Source organism: Aquarana catesbeiana, linkage group LG01, assembly GCF_042186555.1.
Source record: "Aquarana catesbeiana isolate 2022-GZ linkage group LG01, ASM4218655v1, whole genome shotgun sequence".
In the NCBI taxonomy this organism is placed as follows: Eukaryota; Metazoa; Chordata; class Amphibia; order Anura; family Ranidae; genus Aquarana; species Aquarana catesbeiana.
In genome coordinates this window covers 315996476-316021134 of record NC_133324.1, presented here as the reverse complement: position 1 = coordinate 316021134, position 24659 = coordinate 315996476, and positions in this window count along the sequence as shown.

Below are 24659 nucleotides of genomic sequence, written 5' to 3'. Positions count from 1 at the left end.
AAAATCAGGAACGAGCAGACAATAAAACAAAGATTTCTCAATGCCAACTGACCAAACGCACTGAAAAGCAGATACAAACCTCACAAGCACAGACTGAACAACAGTTAAAACGAACTGAAAAATACGAGTCTCACAAGCGCGAATCGTCTCTCACCAAACTTCTACTAACACGAGATAAACACGAGATTAGCAGATGGAGCCCAAAGGGTGTCGTACGGGCTATTGAACTTCCGTTTTATAGTCTCGTCGGACTTGGTGTACGTCACCGCGTACTAGGCTGTCGTACTTTTGTGTGGTCGTGTGTAGGCAAGTCCGTTCGTTAGAAAGTCTGCCGCAAGTCCGCCGAAGGTACGCCGGAAGTATGTCGGACAGGCTGTCGGACTTTTGTAGCTGAAAAGTCCGACCGTGTGTACGCGGCATTAGTCTCATCTGCTACCGTGAGTGTTCCTGAGGGAGATGTTGCTGTTACTGCTTCATTAGCGGACATCACTTTTGTTTCTACTTCCACTACACCTATACCTGTTGCACCTGTCCAGAGGAAGGTGGGATATGTGAAGGCTTCCCGCGGCCGTGGTCGAGGCCTACCCCAGAGACTACCTGAACCAGAGCCGGAGGAGTACATGGATCCAGAGAAGTCCACAACAGGAACGGGTGAGAGATCAAAGGGGAACATATCTGGGACTCTGTAAATATTTGCAAGCAGAAGAGTTGAGAGAATCGGAGATAGATTCTTTGTCAGATCTCTCCGGAGATGATGATTTGTTTGAGACAATGTCACAGGAATTATTGTGGGCCCAGGGTGAAGATGTTGCTTCTACTTTTACCTTCTCAGAATGGATAGCCATGGATTCTGGGAAGACATCACCATGTGTGGAGTCGCACAGTACTATTACAGAGACATTGTCTAAAGTTACTAGTTCGTTTGAGTCTGAGCCGATAACCATGGGATCTATGGTGCGCAAATCGCCAAATTCTTGTGTGCCTCCTAGTCAGGGAAAAACCAGAACTTTACCTAGACTTGCCCGACTACAGAGAGTGCTCACCAAACGAGTTGCTAAAGAGTATGGTCTGGAATTTCCTTCTGTTACTAAAGAAGTTATGCAGGAAATTGAGGCTAATCGAGAGCAGTGGTACCGTGAAGCTGTTTGGGACTATTTGTCTGTACCAAAACCTTTCCGGAGAGCTGGTTATTCTGCTGCTATGGATGAACGTTTCAGTGGGTGTCTGTTACATTGGAACTATGGTCGGCACATCTATGCTGACAAAGTAGTCATTTGCAGACCCGGAAAAGATGACATTGTTTATTTTATCACCACCGAGGATAAACAGGGGAAGAAACTGAATTTACCGGATCCCCGGTTTTATTGGTGATTATGCATAGGGACTGTTATCTTCTGCTTTGCTAAAGAAAAGAGAACTTTGGGTTATATAGTTAGATAACACCAGGGTTAGAGAACTTCGTGATCAAGAGACTTCATTTATCTCGGCTAGGGATGAGCCGAACACCCCCCGGTTCGGTTCGCACCAGAACCCGCGAACGGACCGAAAGTTCGCACGAACGTTAGAACCCCATTGACGTCTATGGGACTCGAACGTTCGAAATCAAAAGTGCTCATTTTAAAGGCTAATTTGCATGGTATTGTCCTAAAAAGGGTTTGGGGACCCGGGTCCTACCCCAGGGGACATGTATCAATGCAAAAAAAACTTTTAAAAACGGCCGTTTTTTCGGGAGCAGTGATTTTAATGATGCTTAAAGTAAAAAAAAAAAAAGTGAAATATTCCTTTAAATATCGTACCTGGGGGGTGTCTATAGTATGCCTGTAAAGTGACGCGTGTTTCCCATGTTTAGAACAGTCCCTGCACCAAATGTCATTTTTAAAGGAAAAAATCTCATTTAAAACTGCTTGCGGGTTTAATGTCATGTCGGGTCATGGCAATATGGATGAAAATCAGTGAGACAAACGGCATGGGTACCCCCCAGTCCATTACCAGGCCCTTTGGGTCTTGTATGGATATTAAGGGGAACCCTGCACCCAAATTAAAATAAGGAAAGGTGTGGGGCCACCAGGCCCTATATACTCTGAACAGCAGTATACAGGCGGTGCAAACAAGACAGGGACTGTAGGTTTGTTGTTAAGTAGAATCTGTTTGTAATTTTGAACATTTTTAACGTGTTTAGCTCCAGCCAAAAAATCTTTTCTAAGCTTTTTGGAAAACATAGGGAAGGGTTATCACCCCTGTGACATTTGTTTTGCTGTCTTTCCTCCTCTTCAGAAGATTTCACCTCACTTTTTTGTCCCAATGAAAAATGTTTTTTGAAAATTTGGGTTTTTTTGTGGAACAAGGATTGGAAAGCATCAGTGGAAAGGAGAAATTGTTTTCCCATATTAACTCTTACAGGAGAGAATTTCCCTTCCTAGGGGTAGATTTCATCTCACTTCCTGTTGTCTCCTTCCGTTTGCAAGTAGGAGTCGTTTGTAAGTTAGATGTTTGAAAGTAGGGTCCTGCCCTATATACTCAGCAGAAATTTGGGCCTTAGGTGTTGCTGTGGCCACAACACTGTAAGCCCTCACAGGGCCCTGCTGTGAAATATTAGATCAAGAATTGTAATTACATGCCCCTGTTGAACAGGAGCTGAAAAATTAGACCTTAGGCACTGGTGCTGGTGCCACAACACTGCAACCCCTCACAGACACTCTAGTTGGAACGCAGGAACGAGCCCTTCTGCAAAGTATTGCTTCAAAAATTGTAATTACACGCCCCTGTTAGACAGGGGCAGAAAAATTGGGCCTTAGGCACTGGTGCTGGTGCCACAACACTGCAACCCCTCACAGACACTCTAGTTGGAACGCAGGAACGAGCCCTGCTGCAAAGTATTGCATCAAAAATTGTAATTACACGCCCCTGTTAGACAGGGGCAGAAAAATTGGGCCTTAGGCACTGGTGCTGGTGCCACAACACTGCAACCCCTCACAGACACTCTAGTTGGAACGCAGGAACGAGCCCTGCTGCAAAGTATTGCATCAAAAATTGTAATTACACGCCCCTGTTAGACAGGGGCAGAAAAATTGGGCCTTAGGCACTGGTGCTGGTGCCACAACACTGCAACCCCTCACAGACACTCTAGTTGGAATGCAGGAACGAGCCCTGCTGCAAAGTATTACATCAAAAATTGTAATTACACGCCCCTGTTAAACAGGGGCTGAAAAATTGTGCCTTAGGCACTGGTGGTGGTGCCCAGAACCAAAAATGTTCTTACAAGCTATCAGCGTGATGATTGAGGAGGAAGAGGATAATTACTCAGGGATAGTCACTCAGCATCAGCATAGGCAGTCTTTGAAGGGATCTGAGATTTCAAAAAAAATTATTCGGTTACATCAGCATCAGGTGCTTGGTAGCTGGTGGTGATCCAAGACTCATTCATTTTTATGAAGGTCAGCCGATCGACCGAGTCGGTGGACAGACGCACCCTGTGATCGGTTACCACGCCTCCAGCAGCACTGAATGTGCGTTCCGAAAGAACGCTGGATGCAGGACAGGCCAGTAGCTCAATTGCATACTGTGCAAGCTCTGGCCAGTGATCCATCCTCAAGACCCAGTAACCCAGAGGATTTTCGGTGGGAAAGGTGTCCAAGTCTGATCTTGCCCCTAGGTATTCCTGCACCATGTAAAACAGACGCTGGCGATGGTTGCTGGAACCGATCATACCTTGGGGCTGCGGACCAAAAAATTGTCTGAACGCATCGGTCAGACGGCCACCTTCTCCACCGCTCCTTCTTTGACTGACCGAAGCCTCAGCAACACGTTGTCCAGAAACAGGAGTTTGTAACCTCCCAGTCTCTGGGAACGCGTTGCACAGACCTTTCTGCAAGGCCTCCCGAAGATGTTTCATCCTCTGCTCCCTCTGCGATGGCAAGATAAGGTCCGCAACCTTACCCTTGTAACGTGGATCAAGGAAGGTTGCCAGCCAGTATTGGTCCTTCTCCTTGATACCACGAATACGAGGATCCTTACGCAGGCTTTGCAGGATCAGGGAGGCCATGCAGCGTAGGTTTGCTGAGGCATTCGGTCCGGAGTCCTCTGGGTCACTAAGAACGACATGGTCCGCAGCCACCTCCTCCCAGCCACGTACAAGTCCATGTGTTTCTTGGGACTGATCCCTTAAAGACTGCTGCTGATGCTGAGTGCCAGGCTCCACCTCCATACTGACACAATCTTCCTCCTCCTCCTCTTCCTCCTCGTCCTCTTCCTGTGTGATCGGCGGGCACGCAGGAACACTGTCTGGATAAAGGGGGCCTTGAGAGCTAAGGAAGTCCTCCTCTTCCTGCCTCTGTTCTGCCTCAAGTGCCCTGTCCATTATTCCACGCAGCGTGTGCTCCAACAGGTGGACAAGGGGGACAGTGTCACTGATGCATGCACTGTCACTGCTCACCATCCTCGTGGCCTCCTCGAATGGTGACAGGACAGTGCATGCATCCCTGATCATGGCCCACTGGCGTGGGGAAAAAAAACCAAGCTCCCCTGACCCTGTCCTGGTGCCATAGTCGCACAGGTACTCATTGATGGCCCTCTGCTGCGTGTGCAGCCGCTGCAGCATGGCCAACGTTGAGTTCCACCTGGTGGGCATGTCACAGATTAGGCGGTTCTTGGGCAGGTTAAACTCCTTTTGGAGGTCCGTCAGCCGAGCACTGGCATTATATGACCGGCGGAAATGCACACAGACTTTCCTGGCCTGCCTCAGGACATCCTGTAAGCCCGGGTACCTGCCCAAGAACCGCTGCACCACCAAGTTAAGGACGTGAGCCAAACAGGGCACATGGGTCATTTGTCCCTGTCGGAGGGCAGAGAGGAGGTTGGTGCCATTGTCGCAAACCACCATTCCTGCCTTAAGTTGGCGTGGCGTCAACCACCTCTGAACCTGCCCCTGCAGAGCTGACAGAACCTCTGCCCCAGTGTGGCTCCTGTCCCCCAAGCACACCAGCTCAAGCACCGCATGGCATCTTTTGGCCTGCGTACTTGCGTAGCCCCTTGAATGCCTACGGAGCACCGCTGGTTCCGAGGAAGAGGCCATGGAGGAAGAAGAAGAGGAGGGGGTGGAGGAGAGAGGTGTGTCACAATCAGCATTTTGGAGGCGTGGTGGCGGAACAACCTCCAACACTACTGCACCTTGTCCTGCATCCTTCCCAGCTGCCAGCAGAGTCACCCAATGTGCCGTGAAACTTAGGTAACGTCCCTGTCCATGCCTGCTGGACCATGAGTCAGCGGTAATATGCACCTTACTGCTGACCGCCCTGTCCAGCGAGGCATGGACATTGCCTTCCACATGCCGGTAGAGAGCCGGAATCGCCTTCCGTGAGAAAAAGTGGCGTTTGGGTACCTGCCACTGAGGAACCGCACATTCCACAAACTCACGGAAGGGGGCAGAGTCTACCAACTGAAAAGGCAGCAGTTGAAGTGCTAGCAATTTTGCCAAGCTAGCATTCAACCGCTGGGCATGTGGATGGCTGGGAGCAAACTTCTTTCGGCGGTGCAGCAGCTGGGGCAGGGAAATTTGCCTGGTACAATCTGACGTCGGTGTACCAAAAGCAGATTGCCCACAAGTACTTGGCTGTGACACACCTAATTCTACACCTTCATTCCTCTCACTGCAGGTCTCAGAGAGGACTGAAGGTCTAGTGGGGTTGGAAATCTCAGCTGATGAGGAGCAAGGAGAGATCCTCTTTGTTCTTTGGTGTGGGTCTTTTAGATACGCTTGCCAACGAACTGCATGGCAGGTCAACATATGTCTGGTCAAGCATGTGGTACCCAAGCGGGAGATGTTTTGGCCACGCGAGATACGCTTGAGACATATGTTGCAAATAGCAGCGGTGCGATCTGATGCACTCGTCTCAAAAAAGGCCCACACCAAAGAACTTTTTGAATAACGCGCAGAGACTGCAGCGCCCTGCACATGTGGAGCTTTGGGGTGTGATGCAGTCAATGTGCTGCCCTTAGGCTGGCCCCTGGAGGGCATCCTGCCTCGTTGGTGATGTGCCGCCGCCTCCTCCTCCTCCTCCTCTCTCCTATCAGGCACCCACGTTGAGTCAGTGACCTCATCATCCCCTCCCTCCTCATCACTGGAGCAAACCTGGCAGTATGCTGCAGCAGGGGGAGCATGACTGCCAGATTGCTGTCCTTCTTGGGCACCCCCTCTGTCCGTGCTCATGTTACTGCCTTCATCGAGCTCAGTATCGTCATCAGAGCCTTCCAAACGCTGGGCATCCTCCTGGAGCATGTACCCAACACTGTGGTCAAACAGTTCGAGGGAATCCTCATGAGGACATGGTGGAGCTAGGGAAGGAGTCACTGATGACATTGAGCTGAGGGAAGAGGCCGCTGCTTTGCCAGACAAAGCACCCAGGGCATGGGTGAGAGAGGATGAGGAGGATGAGGACGGCTTGGTCATCCACTCGACCAAGTCTTCCGCATGTTGCGGCTCAACACGGCCAGCTGCCGAAAAAAAGGCCAAGCGTGTCCCATGGCCACGTGCTGATGAGGATGCACCGTCTCCACGACCAGCACTAGACACAGAGCCTGCTTGCCCTCTCTTATTGGCTTGTGACTGTCTGCTTCTCCTTCTTGGCCTTCCAGACATACTAATGGCCTGTAGCTGCACTAAGCTGGGATAGAACACCTGTAATTTTCTTCAGGTAGCTTTATATACTGTAACCAGACAAGCCTGCCTGTCAGTAGGAAGATAACAGGAACGGATCTAGCTGAACACTGTGAGCAGGACGCACTGTACTAAATGTAAATAGTCTAGCTGCCTGACCGTGGTACTAATAGGATCAAATAGAACACCTGTAATTTTCTTCAGGTAGCTTTATATACTGTAACCAGACAAGCCTGCCTGTCAGTAGGAAGATAACAGGAACGGATCTAGCTGTACACTGTGAGCAGGACGCACTGTACTAAATGTAAATAGTCTAGCTGCCTGACCGTGGTACTAATAGGATCAAATAGAACACCTGTAATTTTCTTCAGGTAGCTTTATATACTGTAACCAGACAAGCCTGCCTGTCAGTAGGAAGATAACAGGAACGGATCTAGCTGAACACTGTGAGCAGGACGCACTGTACTAAATGTAAATAGTCTAGCTGCCTGACCGTGGTACTAATAGGATCAAATAGAACACCTGTAATTTTCTTCAGGTAGCTTTATATACTGTAACCAGACAAGCCTGCCTGTCAGTAGGAAGATATCAGGAACGGATCTAGCTGAACACTGTGAGCAGGACGCACTGCACTAAATGTAAATAGTCTAGAAGATAACAGGAACGGATCTAGCTGAACACTGTGAGCAGGACGCACTGCACTAAATGTAAATAGTCTAGAAGATAACAGGAACGGATCTAGCTGAACACTGTGAGCAGGACGCACTGCACTAAATGTAAATAGCAGGAACGGATCTAGCTGAACACTGTGAGCAGGACGCACTGCACTAAATGTAAATAGTCTAGAAGATAACAGGAACGGATCTAGCTGAACACTGTGAGCAGGACGCACTGCACTAAATGTAAATAGTCTAGAAGATAACAGGAACGGATCTAGCTGAACACTGTGAGCAGGACGCACTGCACTAAATGTAAATAGCAGGAACGGATCTAGCTGAACACTGTGAGCAGGACGCACTGCACTAAATGTAAATAGTCTAGAAGATAACAGGAACGGATCTAGCTGAACACTGTGAGCAGGACGCACTGCACTAAATGTAAATAGCAGGAACGGCTCTAGCTGAACACTGTGAGCAGGACGCACTGCACTAAATGTAAATAGCAGGAACGGATCTAGCTGAACACTGTGAGCAGGACGCACTGCACTAAATGTAAATAACAGGAACGGATCTAGCTGAACACTGTGAGCAGGACGCACTGCACTAAATGTAAATAGTCTAGAAGATAACAGGAACGGATCTAGCTGAACACTGTGAGCAGGACGCACTGCACTAAATGTAAATAGCAGGAACGGATCTAGCTGAACACTGTGAGCAGGACGCACTGCACTAAATGTAAATAGCAGGAACGGATCTAGCTGAACACTGTGAGCAGGACGCACTGCACTAAATGTAAATAGCAGGAACGGATCTAGCTGAACACTGTGAGCAGGACGCACTGCACTAAATGTAAATTGCAGGAACGGATCTAGCTGAACACTGTGAGCAGGACGCACTGCACTAAATGTAAATAGTCTAGAAGATAACAGGAACGGATCTAGCTGAACACTGTGAGCAGGACGCACTGCACTAAATGTAAATAGCAGGAACGGATCTAGCTGAACACTGTGAGCAGGACGCACTGCACTAAATGTAAATAGTCTAGAAGATAACAGGAACGGATCTAGCTGAACACTGTGAGCAGGACGCACTGCACTAAATGTAAATAGCAGGAACGGATCTAGCTGAACACTGTGAGCAGGACGCACTGCATTAAATGTAAATAGTCTAGAAGATAACAGGAACGGATCTAGCTGAACACTGTGAGCAGGACGCACTGCACTAAATGTAAATAGCAGGAACGGCTCTAGCTGAACACTGTGAGCAGGACGCACTGCACTAAATGTAAATAGCAGGAACGGATCTAGCGGAACACTGTGAGCAGGACGCACTGCACTAAATGTAAATAACAGGAACGGATCTAGCTGAACACTGTGAGCAGGACGCACTGCACTAAATGTAAATAGTCTAGAAGATAACAGGAACGGATCTAGCTGAACACTGTGAGCAGGACGCACTGCACTAAATGTAAATAGCAGGAACGGATCTAGCTGAACACTGTGAGCAGGACGCACTGCACTAAATGTAAATAGCAGGAACGGATCTAGCTGAACACTGTGAGCAGGACGCACTGCACTAAATGTAAATAGCAGGAACGGATCTAGCTGAACACTGTGAGCAGGACGCACTGCACTAAATGTAAATTGCAGGAACGGATCTAGCTGAACACTGTGAGCAGGACGCACTGCACTAAATGTAAATAGTCTAGAAGATAACAGGAACGGATCTAGCTGAACACTGTGAGCAGGACGCACTGCACTAAATGTAAATAGCAGGAACGGATCTAGCTGAACACTGTGAGCAGGACGCACTGCATTAAATGTAAATAGTCTAGATAGAAGATAACAGGAACGGATCTAGCTAAACTGAATACAGTGTATATATATATATGCAACACCTGGGATGCATATATATACACAATACACTGTAAGTGCAGCTAACTGACTGACTGTTCTGCCTAATCTATCTAACTCAAATCAAATGACACTGTCTCTCTCTCTCTCTCTATCTCTCAGCACACCGGAACACACACTACACAGGGCCGCCGTGCAGGCGGCCTTATATAGTGTGGGGTGTGTACTAAATCCCCTGAGCCATAATTGGCCAAAGCCACCCTGGCTTTGGCCAATTACAGCTCTCTCTACTGACGGCGCTGTGATTGGCCAAGCATGCGGGTCATAGTGCATGCTTGGCCAATCATCAGCCAGCAATGCACTGCGATGCCGCAGTGAATTATGGGCCGTGACGCGCCACACGAATTTAGCGCGAACGGCCCATATCGTTCGCAATTCGGCGAACGGGCGAACAGCCGATGTTCGAGTCGAACATGGGTTCGACTCGAACACGAAGCTCATCCCTAATCTCGGCCCTTCTATATCCAAAGACTCTTTGCTACACTGGAGTCTTTTGCTAAATAGTGGAGTCTGCCCAGAGATAGGGACGGACTTTTAAGTTACTTTCAGTTCACCTTGCAATGAGAAAAAAAGAAATGTTTGAAAGAAAGTGTCATTCTCTTGGGAGTGAGGCTTTGCTCCTAAATTGTTTAATGATACTAATGTATATTGTATGTGTTTAACTTTATCTTTCAGGTATAACCAGATTATCTATCAAGCTGTTAGGTCTTGCAGTTAGATAGATAGTGGGGTTCTGTGATATGACTAATGTTAATATGCTGTTGTATTAATGTTTGAATTGTATTTTTTTCTTTCTTACTGCCTTTCTTCTTCCCAATCCAAGTTTTCTGTTCAAATACCTACTCTCAGGCTTGAGAGTCATATTTTTGGCAAACGTTGAGGACAACGTCTATTCTAGTTGGGGGAGTATGTAGCGCTGATAGATTTCTAATCTACTGCTTATATGTAAATTTAGTGGGTCATTTGTTCTGTACATAGTTCAGAATTAATCTATGGCTAAATTAGCCTCTATTCCAGCATTGGCAGTGTTGCGTGCAGTTCCACACTGTTGCCTGTAGATGTCATTGTCACTATGGGTCGGTGTTGGAAAGCAACCAGCTGAAGTATATTGAGTGCTCTTCTTTCCCAGAGGTGACTCGGCAGAGGTGGTCCACTGCTATGCATGCTGGGAGAGGGTACTTAAGGGCAGGGGCCATTTTTCTTTCTCTTTCGCCTGTTGGCCCTCCTGGCCTAAAGGTATGTGACCGGAAGTTCTACTTCATGGCCCTCCACGCCGGAGGGCTGCGATGCTGCAGCCATGCAGGTAGGCCCAGAAGCCTGTCTGGTGCCTACTGCTGCGGAGATGGTCCTGTGCTATCTGTCCTGTGGGAAGAAGCCGGACAATTGAGAAGACCCAGGGGAGGTCCCGTCTTTGGAGAGGACCGAGTGGAATGCTGGTGTCTCAAGAGGGGCCTGGTGACTCAATTGGAGGATGCATCTCAGTCTAACCTATCGCACAAGTACTGCCGGGTCGGCTTAAAGGTTCTGGTACTGTGTTGCTGTTCATCTAAAACTACTACATCCCGTGGCAGATGATCGTACAGTTATATTGCTCTTTTCAAGTCTGTGGTAGAGACTTTTTGTTCGTGCTGCGCTCTGGCTGCTAGGTCAGTGAGAGGGACCTATCCGGGCAGGCAAAGATTTAATCTTGGACTGAAGGTATATTCATCCCCAAGATTCCAAATTCCTTGGTGTGCTAAAGAAAAGGTATTTGAACTTCCCTGCAACTCTTAATGTTTGTTTTTCGACGAATGGGCGAACACCCAATGTTTGAGTCGAACTCATGATTATTCTAAAAGGAAAAATTTGCGCTAGGTGTAAATTGTTGTAAAGAAATATAAATCTATGAAAAAATATATATATTGTGCTCAAGTGTACAAAAAATAAATCTATGAAGAAATATCCTGCAGCTATACGCTATAACCCTGATAGGGGGCACCACTAAAAATGTATATAAAGAGCGCAGCGCTGGATTTAAATATACAGTGAAAGATATACAGTGAAAAATATTTAAACAGTGAAAAATATTTTGTTATGTGCAAATAAAACTGTGCACATTAATCACCAAAATAATGTCCATAAATTAAACACAACCAAGATATGATTAAACGTCCATGAAACACGTGAAACACTACTCTGGATATCTGACTTCCACCGCTGTGAGACCCGTCACCAGAAGTGGAAGTCAGATATCCAGAGTGGTGTTTCACGTGTTTCATGGACGTTTAATCATATTTTGGTTGTGTTTAATTTATGGACATTATTTTGGTGATTAATGTGCACAGTTTTATTTGCACATAACAAAATATTTTTCACTGTTTAAATATTTTTCACTGTATATCTTTCACTGTATATTTAAATCCAGCGCTGCGCTCTTTATATACATTTTGAGTCAAACTCATGTTTGACCCAAACATAAAGCTCATCCCTAGGCAACACTACAAATTCACAAATCTGTTAAATAAATGCTTGGTGGATGTCCTAAAGTGTTACAAGTACATGGTGTTACTGAACAGTACAGTTCGGTACAGCACAATACAAACTTTGAAAAGACCCAATTAACATTAAATAAGTAAAACATTATTAGAAGAAATACAAGAAAAGGCAGCAAAGGATTGATTTCCCAAAGAGTTAGCAATCAGAATGAAAGTACAACAAAAGCCCCCTTATTGGTCCTTCTAATCATGCTAGCCATAGTTTAAGGCCAGGCATTATGGTTTAAAAAAAATCCTCCCATGTAAATTTGCACATAAATTTACTGGACAATGAATCTTCCAACCGCAGGATTCACCTCAAGCCCATAGTATCCACAAATCTGAACCTCATGCCATAAACAGATGTACCCGGCATAAGCCTTTGAAAGTCCTGACAGTTGGAAGAGATGGGATGCACTCAGTTCAGTGGTTCAATACACACAAGTGAAACATTTAACACTCCCATTCCTATGTTTTGCTCCACATGAGTGAGCAGAAAAGGCCAGCGCCGACTATGTAATCAAGCACTAGTGTATGCTGAGCATACATACTGTGTATTGTCATATGATTCTCTATTTTATTACAGTAAATAATGGTACAATAGCAGTTTTTTCAGAGGAAGTAGCATGATCGAAAACAGATTTCACTCCAAATCATTTTAGAGTAGGGGGAGCATATTTTTGAATCAATCAATCAATTTCAGTTGCTATGGGGTACTGCACGCTCCACATTTTTAACCACTTGCTTACAGGGCACTTTCACCCCCTTCCTGCCCAGGCCAATTTTCAGCTTTCAGCGCTGTTACACTTTACAAAAATATAAAATAAAGAATAAGGCGCTATACATGTTCATATACAAAAAACTGGCAGAAAGGAAATACTGCAACACTGCAAACACTGCAGGTTTCATAGGGTTCTATGGGTTATTTGTGTGGTTGGGGTGGGGGTGCTGTGGCGCTGATGTAGTGTTTTTGTTTAAGATGAGGTGTGCCAGTCTCTTTCCCCCTTTGACAGGAAGAGTGCGCGATAGTGGTTTTGATGTCACTTCTGGTTTCCGGTAATGCGGAAGTGCACTAGTGGTGTCAGTACACAGGGGGGGAGTGGCCTTGATCCAGGTCTGAGCAGGGGCGGAGGACACTCTACTGGCACATATATTGTGCAGCATGTGCATCCTGGACACACCAGGGTGTCATTTTTTTTGGTATAAATTATGCATATCTACATTCCTGTACACTGCAGTATGTCTGGTCTTTTGCATTGTTGTTTAAGGCAAGTTTTGTACTTTGAGTTGTATATCTAGAGGGGATTTCTATTTTAGTATTGTTCCACTACTAGCTTGTGATGAGGAAGTGCAGACTGTTTGCTATTTGCTGGGGGGAACATTTATTTGGTAAGCCCTAGTATGTATACAACTATTTTCTTGATCACTTTTTTGTTTGGTAATCTCATGGGGTTTCACTGTTTTTCTTTCATAGGGATTTTATATGATTTGCCCACTTGGCCTAATAAGTTGCATGCAGAGTGGTTTTGCCTATATAGGATTTTTGATATATTATTATATGGGGTAAGGGAAAAAATGTATATATATATATATATATATATATATATATATATATATAATGTGTGTATTTGGAGTTACACATATATGGTCTTAGTTGACACATAGGTTTAACGTTTATTATTCAAGGTTCAGTTGCTGGTTTCCTTTCCAATCCTCAGTATAACAAGTACTCCCTCCTTTGTTAGCCTGTGAATCTTTGGTGGTAATTCTTAAATTCTGCGGGATAATGACTTCTCAGGTATGTCAGGTATGTATATGCATCATAAACCTCTATATCAGTATATAAAAGTTCCTTGGGCGGTAGCTTGTAGGCTAGCCTTTAACTTATGCCCCCCAGACCAGGCCTCTACCCATGTCTGGGGGGGGTTAAGGGATGAAGGGAAAAGAGGGGAGGTTCTCTTCTCTTTTCTACTTTTTTTTTGCCATTTTGCTTCTTGATGTTGGGGACTGATGTACTTGTACGTAATACCTGTATTTATTAGTGTATTTAGGTATTATGTATATATTGTTTATTAGATTTAGTGGACCATCATGTATAGTATCTCACAAAAGTGAGTACACCCCTAACATTTTTGTAAATATTTTATTATATCTTTTCATGTGACAACACTGAAGAAATTACACTTTGCTAAAACGTAAAGGGGTGTGTGGACAGTTTGTATAGCAGTGTAAATTTGCTGTCCGCTCAAAATAACTCCACACACAGCCATTAATGTCTAAACCGCTGGCAACAAAAGTGAGTACACCCCTAAGTGAAAATGTCCAAATTGGGCCCAAAGTGTCAATATTTTTTGTGACCACCATTATTTTCCAGCACTGCCTTAACCCTCTTGGGCATGGAGTTCACCAGAGCTTCACAGGTTGCCACTGGAGTCCTCTTCCACACCTCCATGATGACATCACGGAGCTGGTGGATGTTAGAGACCTTGCGCTCCTCCACCTCCCGTTTGAGAATGCCCCACAGATGCTCATTAGGGTTTAGGTCTGGAGACATGCTTGGCCAGTTAATCACCTTTACCCTCAGCTTCTTTAGCAAGACAGTGGTCGTCTTGGAGGTTTGTTTGGGGTCATTATCATGTTGGTACTGCCCTGTGGCCCAGTCTCCAAAGGGAGGGGATCATGCTCTGATTCAGTATGTCACGGCACATGTTGACATTCATGGTTCCCTCCATGAACTGTAGCTCCCCAGTGCCGGCAGCACTCATGCAGCCCCAGACCATGACACTCTCACCACCATGCTTGACTGAAGGCAAGACACACTTGTCTTTGTACTGCTCACCTGGTTGCAACCACACACACTTGACACCATCTGAACCAAATAAGTGTATCTTGGTCTCATCATACCACAGGATATGGTTCCAGTAATCCATGTCCTTAGTCTGCTTGTCTTCAGCAAACTGTTTGCGGTCTTTCTTGTACATCATCTTTAGAAGAGGATTCCTTCTGGGACAGTCATGCAGACCAATTTGATGCAGTGTGCGGTGATCCCCCACCCCCTCAACCTCTGCAGCAACGCAGCACTCATACATCTATTTCCCAAAGACAACCTCTGGATATGACGCTGAGCATGTGCACTGAACTTCTTTGGTCGACCATGGTGAGGTTTGTTCTTAGTGGAACCTGTCTTGTTAAACCGCTGTATGGTCTTGGCCACCGTGCTGCAGCTCAGTTTCAGGGTCTTGGCAATCTTCTAATAGCCTAGGCCATCTTAATGTAGAGCAACAATTCTTTTTTTCAGATCCTCAGAGAGTTCTTTGCCATAAAGAGCCATGTTGAACTTCCAGTGACCAGTATGAGAGAGCGAGAGCGATGACACCAAATTTAACACACCTGCTTCCCATTCACACCTGGGACCTTGTAACACTAACGAGTCACATGAGAGAAAATGACTAATTGGGCCCAATTTGGACATTTTCAATTAGGTGTGTACATTCATGGCTGTGTGTTAAAGGGGTTGTAAACCCTCGTGTTTTTTTCACCTTAATGCATCCTATGCATTAAGGTGAAAAAACACCTGGCAGTGACCGGCCCCCTAGTCTCCCCCCCCGTTTTACTTACCTAAGCCCCGTATTCCCCTCGGCTATCCCACTGTCCCTCCCTCCACGGCTCTTGATTGGATAGATTGATAGCAGCGCAGCCATTGGCTCTTGCTGCTGTCAATCAAATCCAATGATGCTGTCACCGGGGGGGCGGGGCCAAGTCTGGCATTTGTGTTTTTGGATGCAAATGCTGGACTCGGGAGCGTGCCCACAAGGTAACCCCTCCGGGAGAGCGCTTCTCCTAGGGGGTTATCTCATGCAGGGAGGAGCCGCGAGAGCTGCCGAGGGACCCCAGAAGAGAATGTTCAGGCCACTCTATGCAAATTGAGCTGCACAGTGGAGGTAAGTATGATATGTTTGTTATGTTTAAAAATGAGCCTTTACAAGTTATTTTGAGAGGACAGCAAATTTACACTGATATACAAGCTGTGCACTCACTACTTTACATTGTAGCAAAGTGTAATTTCTTTAGTGTTGTCACATGAAAAGATAAAATAAAATATTTACAAAAATGTGAGAGGTGTACTCACTTTTGTGATAAACTGTATATATGTCTCGATGTGGATCCTGAAGAAGCAAATAGATCATGAAACACGTTGATCTAAGAAACCATATATGACATGACTTATGTAGGAATTCAGTGAACGTGTATAGATGGTCATACCCCACAAGTGTGAAATGCACAGTTTAATTTTTGTAATAAACTGTTATGGATTTTGTTTGTGCTGTGTTATCTCTATGAGGTACTATTGGTCCTATTTTTGTGTACCCTCATCCCACCTGGTTACCTGATGGGTTGAGGGACATTTGGTCTTGATTGTTTTTGTTACTTACTTTTGTTTTGATGACATGAGTTGACCCAGAGACCACTTTAGTAATTGAGTATTTAAAGTGAATCTGTCATGTGCTTCTCTGTCTTGTAGTAAACTAGGGACAGTCAAGAAGAACCCCTGAACTCAGCGGGGGACACAGGCATCTAACACATCAGAAAGTGTGCTGGATGTAAAGATCCTTCAAGCAGTATGGCTCAGCAATGAAGCGAAGATTTTACAAAGGGGAGCCCAGACAAGTAGGTATGGAATGCCTTTTTTGCAGGAGTTCTTTTTAAAATATATTCTTTTTTTTTTTTTGTCACTAGCTTACTTTAGTTGAATTTCTAATTTTTTTGAATACTTAAGTAAATCTTACATACTGAATTAAAATCACCATAGCCAAATGCAATTGATGCTTAGAAAATCTCAGTGTTTTTCTTCATTTCTCCAAATAAGCATCTTTTGGTAATTTCATGCATCCAGGACCTCCATTTTCAGTTAAGTTGAAAGGCCAGCAGATGGATCCACTTGAACTGATGCGCTGTCTCTTTGTAGACTGTTGGTAATGACATCTGCAATTCAAGCAGAGTGGATCGTGTAGGCTGGACAATATGCTTTAGAAAGCAAAGGCTTTGTACAGCTTTAATTTATATACATTTATATGTATATGACATTGTTATTAGAGAGCTTTGGATATTGGCTAACTAATATCAGATTAATGTAGAACGGCTGAGCAAAACACTTTGTTACAGTTCATTCTACCTGAAATGTATGAGGGCCCTAACAGTGAGTTTTGTTTTTTGCCCTTTTGGGTCTGTTATATATAGTATGTAATTAAAAGTGTTTTTCTACATTTGTTTGGTAAGTGAAAAATACCTATTGATCCTTATAGAAATCTGTTGTTGTCCTGTGCACTCTACCGTTGCTGCACTGTCTTCAGTTAGTCTTGTTCTTATTTCTCTCTCTGAACTACAGAACATCTCACCCTATGCTATAGAGAGGAGGTGTTCTGTAACCCTAACACACCTTCTGTACTAGGGTTAACATTTTACTCCTCCATGGATATGGTACAGTAAGTAAGCATTGTCACCCTAGGACAAGAAGTGTGTTATAGGCAGAATCACCAGGTAAGAAAAAAAGAAAAGAGCCTGAAAAGAAATACAACCATCACATCTAAGGACTGAAAGTTTGCAAATTATGCAGTATATGTGCTCACTCTTTGGTTTAGACACACTTTAAACATTTTTAATATTGAATGTAGTGTGCCTGTACAGAACACTTTGATTTAGTTGAGTCTAGTTTGTAGTGTATTTGTAATCAGCTTTTGAATCTGATGTTCTGTTTTCAATTGGCCTGCATCAGCGAGTGATTGGACACTGAAGGAGCAGCAGCACACTGATTAAGTCATCATTCTCCTCTCTACTCCTATCAGGTAGCTTCTAGTGTTATATGGAGGGCATTGTTGATTTACAATGCTGCCCCTTCCTGTTCCAGTTCTGCTACGTATAGGGGATTGGCTTGAAGACTGATTTAGTTACATTGAGAGCTGTAAAGAAATACATATCATGATTTTACTCCATATTTTTTGTATGAGCATTAGGTTTGTATTTTATTATATTTACAACGTAAAATGCACAGTATGTTCATGCAGTATCAGAAGACTGTCAAGCAAAATGGAGGTGACTGAGAAACTGGTAGTTTCGGAACAAATTTTCTCATGTATGATGTATCTCACTTAATAACCGTTTCTTACGCCCTCTTAGGAATCAATCAGCTTTTCTCTATCTGTTGCTAGGGCATTTAGAACAGGTAAGGACATCGCTGATTGGATGTTTAAAGGAAACATACATAATGCCTATTATAATTTAGTTAGTATTAAGGAAACATGGTTTGATTCTTATAACTTGGCTGTAAGGTTGGCCATCCATGGTTAGATTTTCATTCAAATGTTCTGAAAACACATTCATCAGAACATTATTTCTTACCGTCATTGAGTTAACTAATTTTGTTTGAAAATTTGGCTCTTTAGAATTTTCTCTTTGCCACAGTCAAATCGAATGCAGATTAGACCCCACTAATGCAACGTACACACAGTCGGACTTTTCGACCGGACTGGTCCGCCGGACTTTCCGCCTGACTTTTTTTACGAACGGACTTGCCTACACACGACCGGACTACAGACGGCCTTGCCTACACATGACCGGACTTTCTGGTGGACCTATTTTCCGACGGAGTTATGGCAGACTTTCCAAATGCCCACACACGAACAAGTCCGTTCATTTTGAACGTGGCTCGGGTACGACGGGACTAGAAAAGGAAGTCAATCTCGCCGTTTTTATCGGCGAGATTGACACCTTGTGAGCCCCGTCGCGGGGCATACCAGGCCCTTAGGTCTGGTATGGATTTTAAGGGGAACCCCCTACGCTGAAAAGACGGCGTGGGGTCCCCCCAAAAGACCCCTATCCGAGCACGCAGCCTGGCCAGTCAGGAAAGGGGGTGGGGACGAGCGAGCGCCCCCCCTCCTGAACCGTACCAGGCCGCATGCCCTCAACATGGTGGGATGGGTGCTTTGGGGGAGGGGGGGGACCCTGCGGGCCCCCCCACCCCAAAGCACCTTGTCCCAATGTTAATGAGGACAAGGGCCTCTTCCCGACAACCCTGGCCGTTGATTGTCGGGGTCTGCGGGCGGGGGGCTTATCGGAATCCGGAAGCCCCCTTCAATAAGGGGCCCCCAGATCCCAGCCCCCACCCTATGTGAATGAATATGGGGTACATCATACCCCTACCCATTCACCTAGGGAAAAAGTGTCAATAAAAAAACACACTAGACAGGTTTTTAAAGTAATTTATTAGACAGCCCCGGGGGTCTTCTTCTGACTTTGCTCTCTCCAGCCTCTTCTCCCGGTGTCCGGTTCTTCTCCCGCTCTCCGGCCTCTTCTCCTGGTGTCCAGTTCTTCTCCCGCTTTCCGGCCTCTTCTCCTGGTGTTCGACCTCTTCTCCCGGTGTCCGGTTTTTCTGCCGGCTCCTCCGATATCTTCTGCCGCTCTTTTGCTAGCAGTGGCCCGGACTTCTGAGTCGTCTTCTTCCCTCTCCTCTTCTTCCGATGTTGACACGACGCTCTCTCCCGCTGTAATGGTGTGTGAGCGGTGCGAGATGACTTATATAGGCGGTGACCCCGCCCCCTTATAACGCCACAGTCCCTGGGCATGCTGGGACTGTGATGTCATAAGGGGACGTGGTCACTGGGTGATGTTGACCTTGCCCCCTTATGACATAACAGTCATAACAAGGTGCTTAAGTCATAGCAAGGACAAGGTGCTTTGGGGTGGGGGGCCCGCTCGTCCCCACCCCCTTTTCTGACCAGCTGGGCTGCGTGCTCGGATAGGGGTCTGGTATGGATTTCGGGGGGGCCCCACGCCGTTTTTTCGGCGTAGGGGTTCCCCTTAAAATCCATACCAGACCTAAGGGACATCGTCGCCTCGCACTCGCCGCAATAGGAAAATTTGTTTTTCCTATTGCGAGATGCAGTACCCTGCCCTTGCGTTGTGTCTGGTCTGTCGGACCAGCATACAGACGAACGGGCTTTCCGTTAGGAACTGAGTCTGGCGGAGTTACGACGCAAAAATTTGAAGCTGGCTTCAAATCTAAAGTCCGTCGGATTTCCGACCGAAACGGTCCGTTGGAAGTCGGATGCAGACCACACACGGTCGGATTGTCTGCTGGACAACCAGTCCGATCAGAAAGTCCGCTCGTGTGTATACGGCATTACACTTAGAAAACCCGAACAACCATTCTGAAAATGGAAAGTCAAAACTACATTATCTTTCACATTTTAAATAGAAAAGGTGGTGAAGTGTGTGTCTATGGTAAATTAGTGAACTCAAAATAAAAATATGAAATCCAAAATTGTCGATGGACATGGGTATGATACAAGCTTTATACACAGCAAGCTTGTATCATACATTAACGCGGCACCTCCAAACATGAAAAATATTGCACAGTATATGGAGTGTTGTAAAACAAAACATAGAACGTAAAACAACAAGTATGAATTAGGGAGGATCAGAGAATGTAGCAAACAGTGCAGTGGTCTGGAGTACATAACTTACATTTAGCAAACAACCCAATGTAGAGAGTGCAAAGGTGTGGAGCATATAACAGGCATACTAAACTCTTGCACACCTCACCCCTGTCTACAGCAGGCTGACATCCAGTCTATATCACCCTCCAACCCCAAAGGCCCTTATCTATCTGTCACAAACTCTCCATAATAAAATGCTTCATATCGCACTTATGCAGCCATCACACAAAACTAACCCCACTATTCATCTTGAACAAGCTTTCACCCAATCTCAGTTTCTCAACTTTATTGGGCTATACCTCTTTCTCCACCACTCACCTTGATCATGCTCCCCAACTAATCCCATTCTCGTTTTGGCACTGAGCTTGATCGTGCTACTATCTCCTCCTCCACCGTTCACTTTGGTTGCACTAAAACAATCTCCACTGCTCATGTTGGGCTAACTCCAGCCACCTTCCTACTGCACTGCTTACCTTGACAACACTCACCACATGACTTTGATCATGCGCCAAGCTGCTTCAACAATCTCTTGCTTACTTATAACCAACACTCCCCTGCCCACTTTGGTTCTAAGACCCTCCTCCTAACCATGCATCAGACCTCTACCTGTTGTGTCACTCTGCACAGTGCCTTTGCACAAGTTGTTCAGGAAATTGGTTGTGGGGACCGACAGCGCCTTTGTCTATGTAGTTGTGATAGAGTCACCGCTTTACTGTTCCCTGCGACCAACACTGGGGCCCCTTTTAAACAGTCTTATACTTTTATCTTGTGTATTTCTGTATTCTTTACTACTTCATGTAATGTTTATTATTAGCATATTTGTCATTTTATTGTAGATATTTTGCACTCCCTAACCTCCTGAAGAAGTAGTTTCTACCGTGAAACATATTCAGATAGTGGCTGTACCCATGTTCCTCCACATTGTTAACTTTAGTGGTCCTCGAGTTCTACAGATAGCCATATGGTGATCATTACTGATAGGAACTGTGTTTCAGCCTACTGGGAGCATTGTTCTATGATATCTGTGTATCAATGTAATGGTTATCTTTGTTGGACTTTTTTAAATGACTATTTGTAATAAAATTATAATGTTTTTAAAATACGTGTTTGAATATTGTCTATGGGGGTGCCAAAAAAGTCCTTGATCCTTGCACATAATTTTTCCATTTGATAGTTTTTGTGGTACTCAGGATAATTCTTGATGGCACTGTTCTACTAATAACACTGTGTTTTTAGTTGTGTTTTTCAAGAAAATGGCAGCAGTGACTTTTTTTGCCCACCATATTCTTGAAGACGTTGTATAAATGTACTGTGTGGAATGGAGAAGCTTTTGCACAATTAGGCCCCTTTCACACATGAAGACCATTCATTTCATCAGTTCAGTCACGTCTTTTCAAAGAAAAAACGGATGAAGTTTTTATCAGGTTTTCATCAGGTTTTTATCAGTTTTTCTTCAGTTTTTCATCAGGTGCTCATCAGTTTTTCATGAGTTTATTTGCATCCACTACATTTACTGTGGTATATTTGGATTTTGCAAAGGCATTTGATACAGTTCCCCACAAGCGTTTACTTTACAAACGGAGGTCTGTCGGCATGGACCATAGGGTGAGTACCTGGATTGAAAACTGGCTACAGGGGTGGGTCCAAAGGGTGGTGATATATAGCGAGTACTCGGAATGGTCCGGAGTGGTAAGTGGGGTCCCCCAAGGATCTGTCCTGGGACCAATTCTGTTTAATGTATTCATAAATGATATAGAGGATGGGATAAATAGCTCAATCTCAATATTTGCGGATGATACATAGTTAAGCAGGGCAATAACTTCAGCGCAGGATGTGGAAACCTCACAAAAAGACCTGAATAAAACATGGGGTGGGCAACTACAGGGCAAATGAGGTTTATTGTTGAAAAATGTAAAGTAATGCATTTGAGTGCTAAAAATACGAGCGCAAGTTACTCACTAGAGGAAGAACCTCTGGGGGAATCTAGGATAGGGGTCCTAGTAGATGACAGGCTCAGCAATGGTATACAATGCCAAGCTGCTGCAAGCAAAACCAACAGAATATTGGCATGCATTAAAAAGGGAATTCACCCCAGAGAGAAAACAATAATTCTCCCACTCTACAAGACTCTGGTCAGGCCGCATCCTGGGTATGCCATCCAGTTCTGTGCACCAGTCCTCACGAGGGATGTGCTGGAACTGCAGAGGGTCCAGAGAAGGGCAACAAAGCTAATAAAGGGACTGGAGAATCTCAGCTATGAGGAACGACTACAAGCATTGAACTTATTCTTTTTGGAGAGGAGACGCTTGAGAGGGGATATGATATCGATCTACAAATACCGTACTTGTGACCCTAGCATAGGGAAAAAACTTTTCTGTAAAAGGGAATTTAAAAAGGAAAATGTTTGCCAGCACACCATGGATCAACAAGGAAGCGTCTAAGCGAATTATTTAATGCATGATCACATCAAAAGAGTAGTGAAACATTTCGGAGTCACACAGGACCCCTTCCCTTTGAGGGAATTTAAAAAGAAACGCGGCCATTCACTGAAATTGGGAGAGAAGCGGTTTAACCTCAAACTGCGAAGAGGCTTCTTTATTGTCAGAGCGGTAAGGATGTGGAATTCTCTTCCAAAAGCAGTGGTATCAGCAGAAAACATCGATAGTTTCAAAAAACTATTAGAATGGGGCACCTTAACGATCACAATATACAGGGATATACAATGTACTATTGACTTAAATACACGCACACTCACACACCACAGGTTGAACTGGATGGACTGGTGTCTTATTTCAACCTTACCAACTATGTAACCATGTGCCAATGCAAAAACGAATGAAAAAAGGACCGTTCGTCAGTTTAGATCTGTTTTTCGTCCGATCCATTTTTTAATGGAAGAAAAATAGAGCTTTGATCCGGTTCAAAAAACAGATGTTGACGTATGCGGATGTAAACTGATGTAAATGGATGGTCATCCATTTACATCCATTTTTCCAAAGAGATGCATTGATGGCCATTTTTATCTGTCAACGAATGGATGAAAAACTGAAAAAAAGGATAGCATGTGTGAAAGGGGCCTAAAATGTAACCGAATCCAGTCAGTGGAAAGTCAGTGCTATTAAAAACCAAATGATCATACGTGTGCTAGAGCCGCATGATTCTGGATAAAATGCGAACCACAATTTATTTTTGCTTAGAATAAAGATCCCGATTCTCTCACGATTCTCAGCGTAATATCATCTTTCACATTATACAAAAAAAATTGGGCTAACTTTACTGTTACATTTTTTGAAAATTAATTGAAGTGTACTTTTTCCCCAAAATTGCGTCTGAAAGACTGCTGCGCAAATACAGTGTGACATAAAATATTGCAACAATTGCCATTTTATTCTCTAGGATCCCTGCTAAAAAATATATATATTGTTTGGGGGTTTTAAGCAGGGGCGGCCAACCCATTAAGGGTGAACGAGCACCGCCCCCCCATCCATCGCCACCCCCCCTATCCATGCATCCGGCCCCTTGCAAGACGCTGGATGCATGAATTACAATGAGGGGGTGTTTTTTGAAGCACCTGATTAGAGCTAGAGGCTTTAATAAGCTTCCAAATAGGATGTGCTTGGGGAGCAGAGAATGCGAACGGAGCCCACCCAGGTGTGTTACAATAACTAATTATTATTCGCTATTGTAACACTGATCAGGAATCAGGAAGCAGATTTTTAGACCCATCAGTTGATTGGACAGGCGATCCTATTGGACGCCTAGGAGGAGGGGAAGAGCCGCACGCTGGAAGTTGCCGATGGAGGAGGGGACACAAAGCTGTGCCCTCCACCCACGACCCGCCTAGGTGGAGTAAGTGCCAAACCGACTGGTAGACAGCAGGGGGGAGGTGCCACTACTGATTTTAACTTGAAAGCAACAAGTGTCAGAAAAAGGCTTAGTCTTTTACTGGTTAAAGTGGTTAAACTGACCTCATTTACAGACCGAAGTTCATCCCTTTGATCCCTAAAAGAAGCAAATGATACAATGTTTTTCTTTTCTTTTTATCTTTCAGCACTGAGCAATGTTATGATAAACTTCTTTGCCAGCATTTTTTTTTTCCTTTGACAGCTCTGAGCAGAGAACTGCTATGCACTTGAATTTTTGAAAAAGCTGGATTAAGATCGTGAGGGGAGTTGAATCAAGATCACGATTTTTTTAACGATTAATCATGCAGCTCTAACGTGTGCGCTGCCTATTGCATTAGGGTGTGCACCCAGTGGCGTATTTAGGTTTTGTGCTACCCTAGGCCTGACTAAACTCTTGCACTCCTAGTTCTTGCACCCCTACATATGTATGGCCTGCCCCCCCTGATGGCGGCCTTGCCGGTATTATCATACCGGCAGCAGTGCCACCACTTTATGGGGATGTCAGACCGCTTTGTCTCCCGGTCC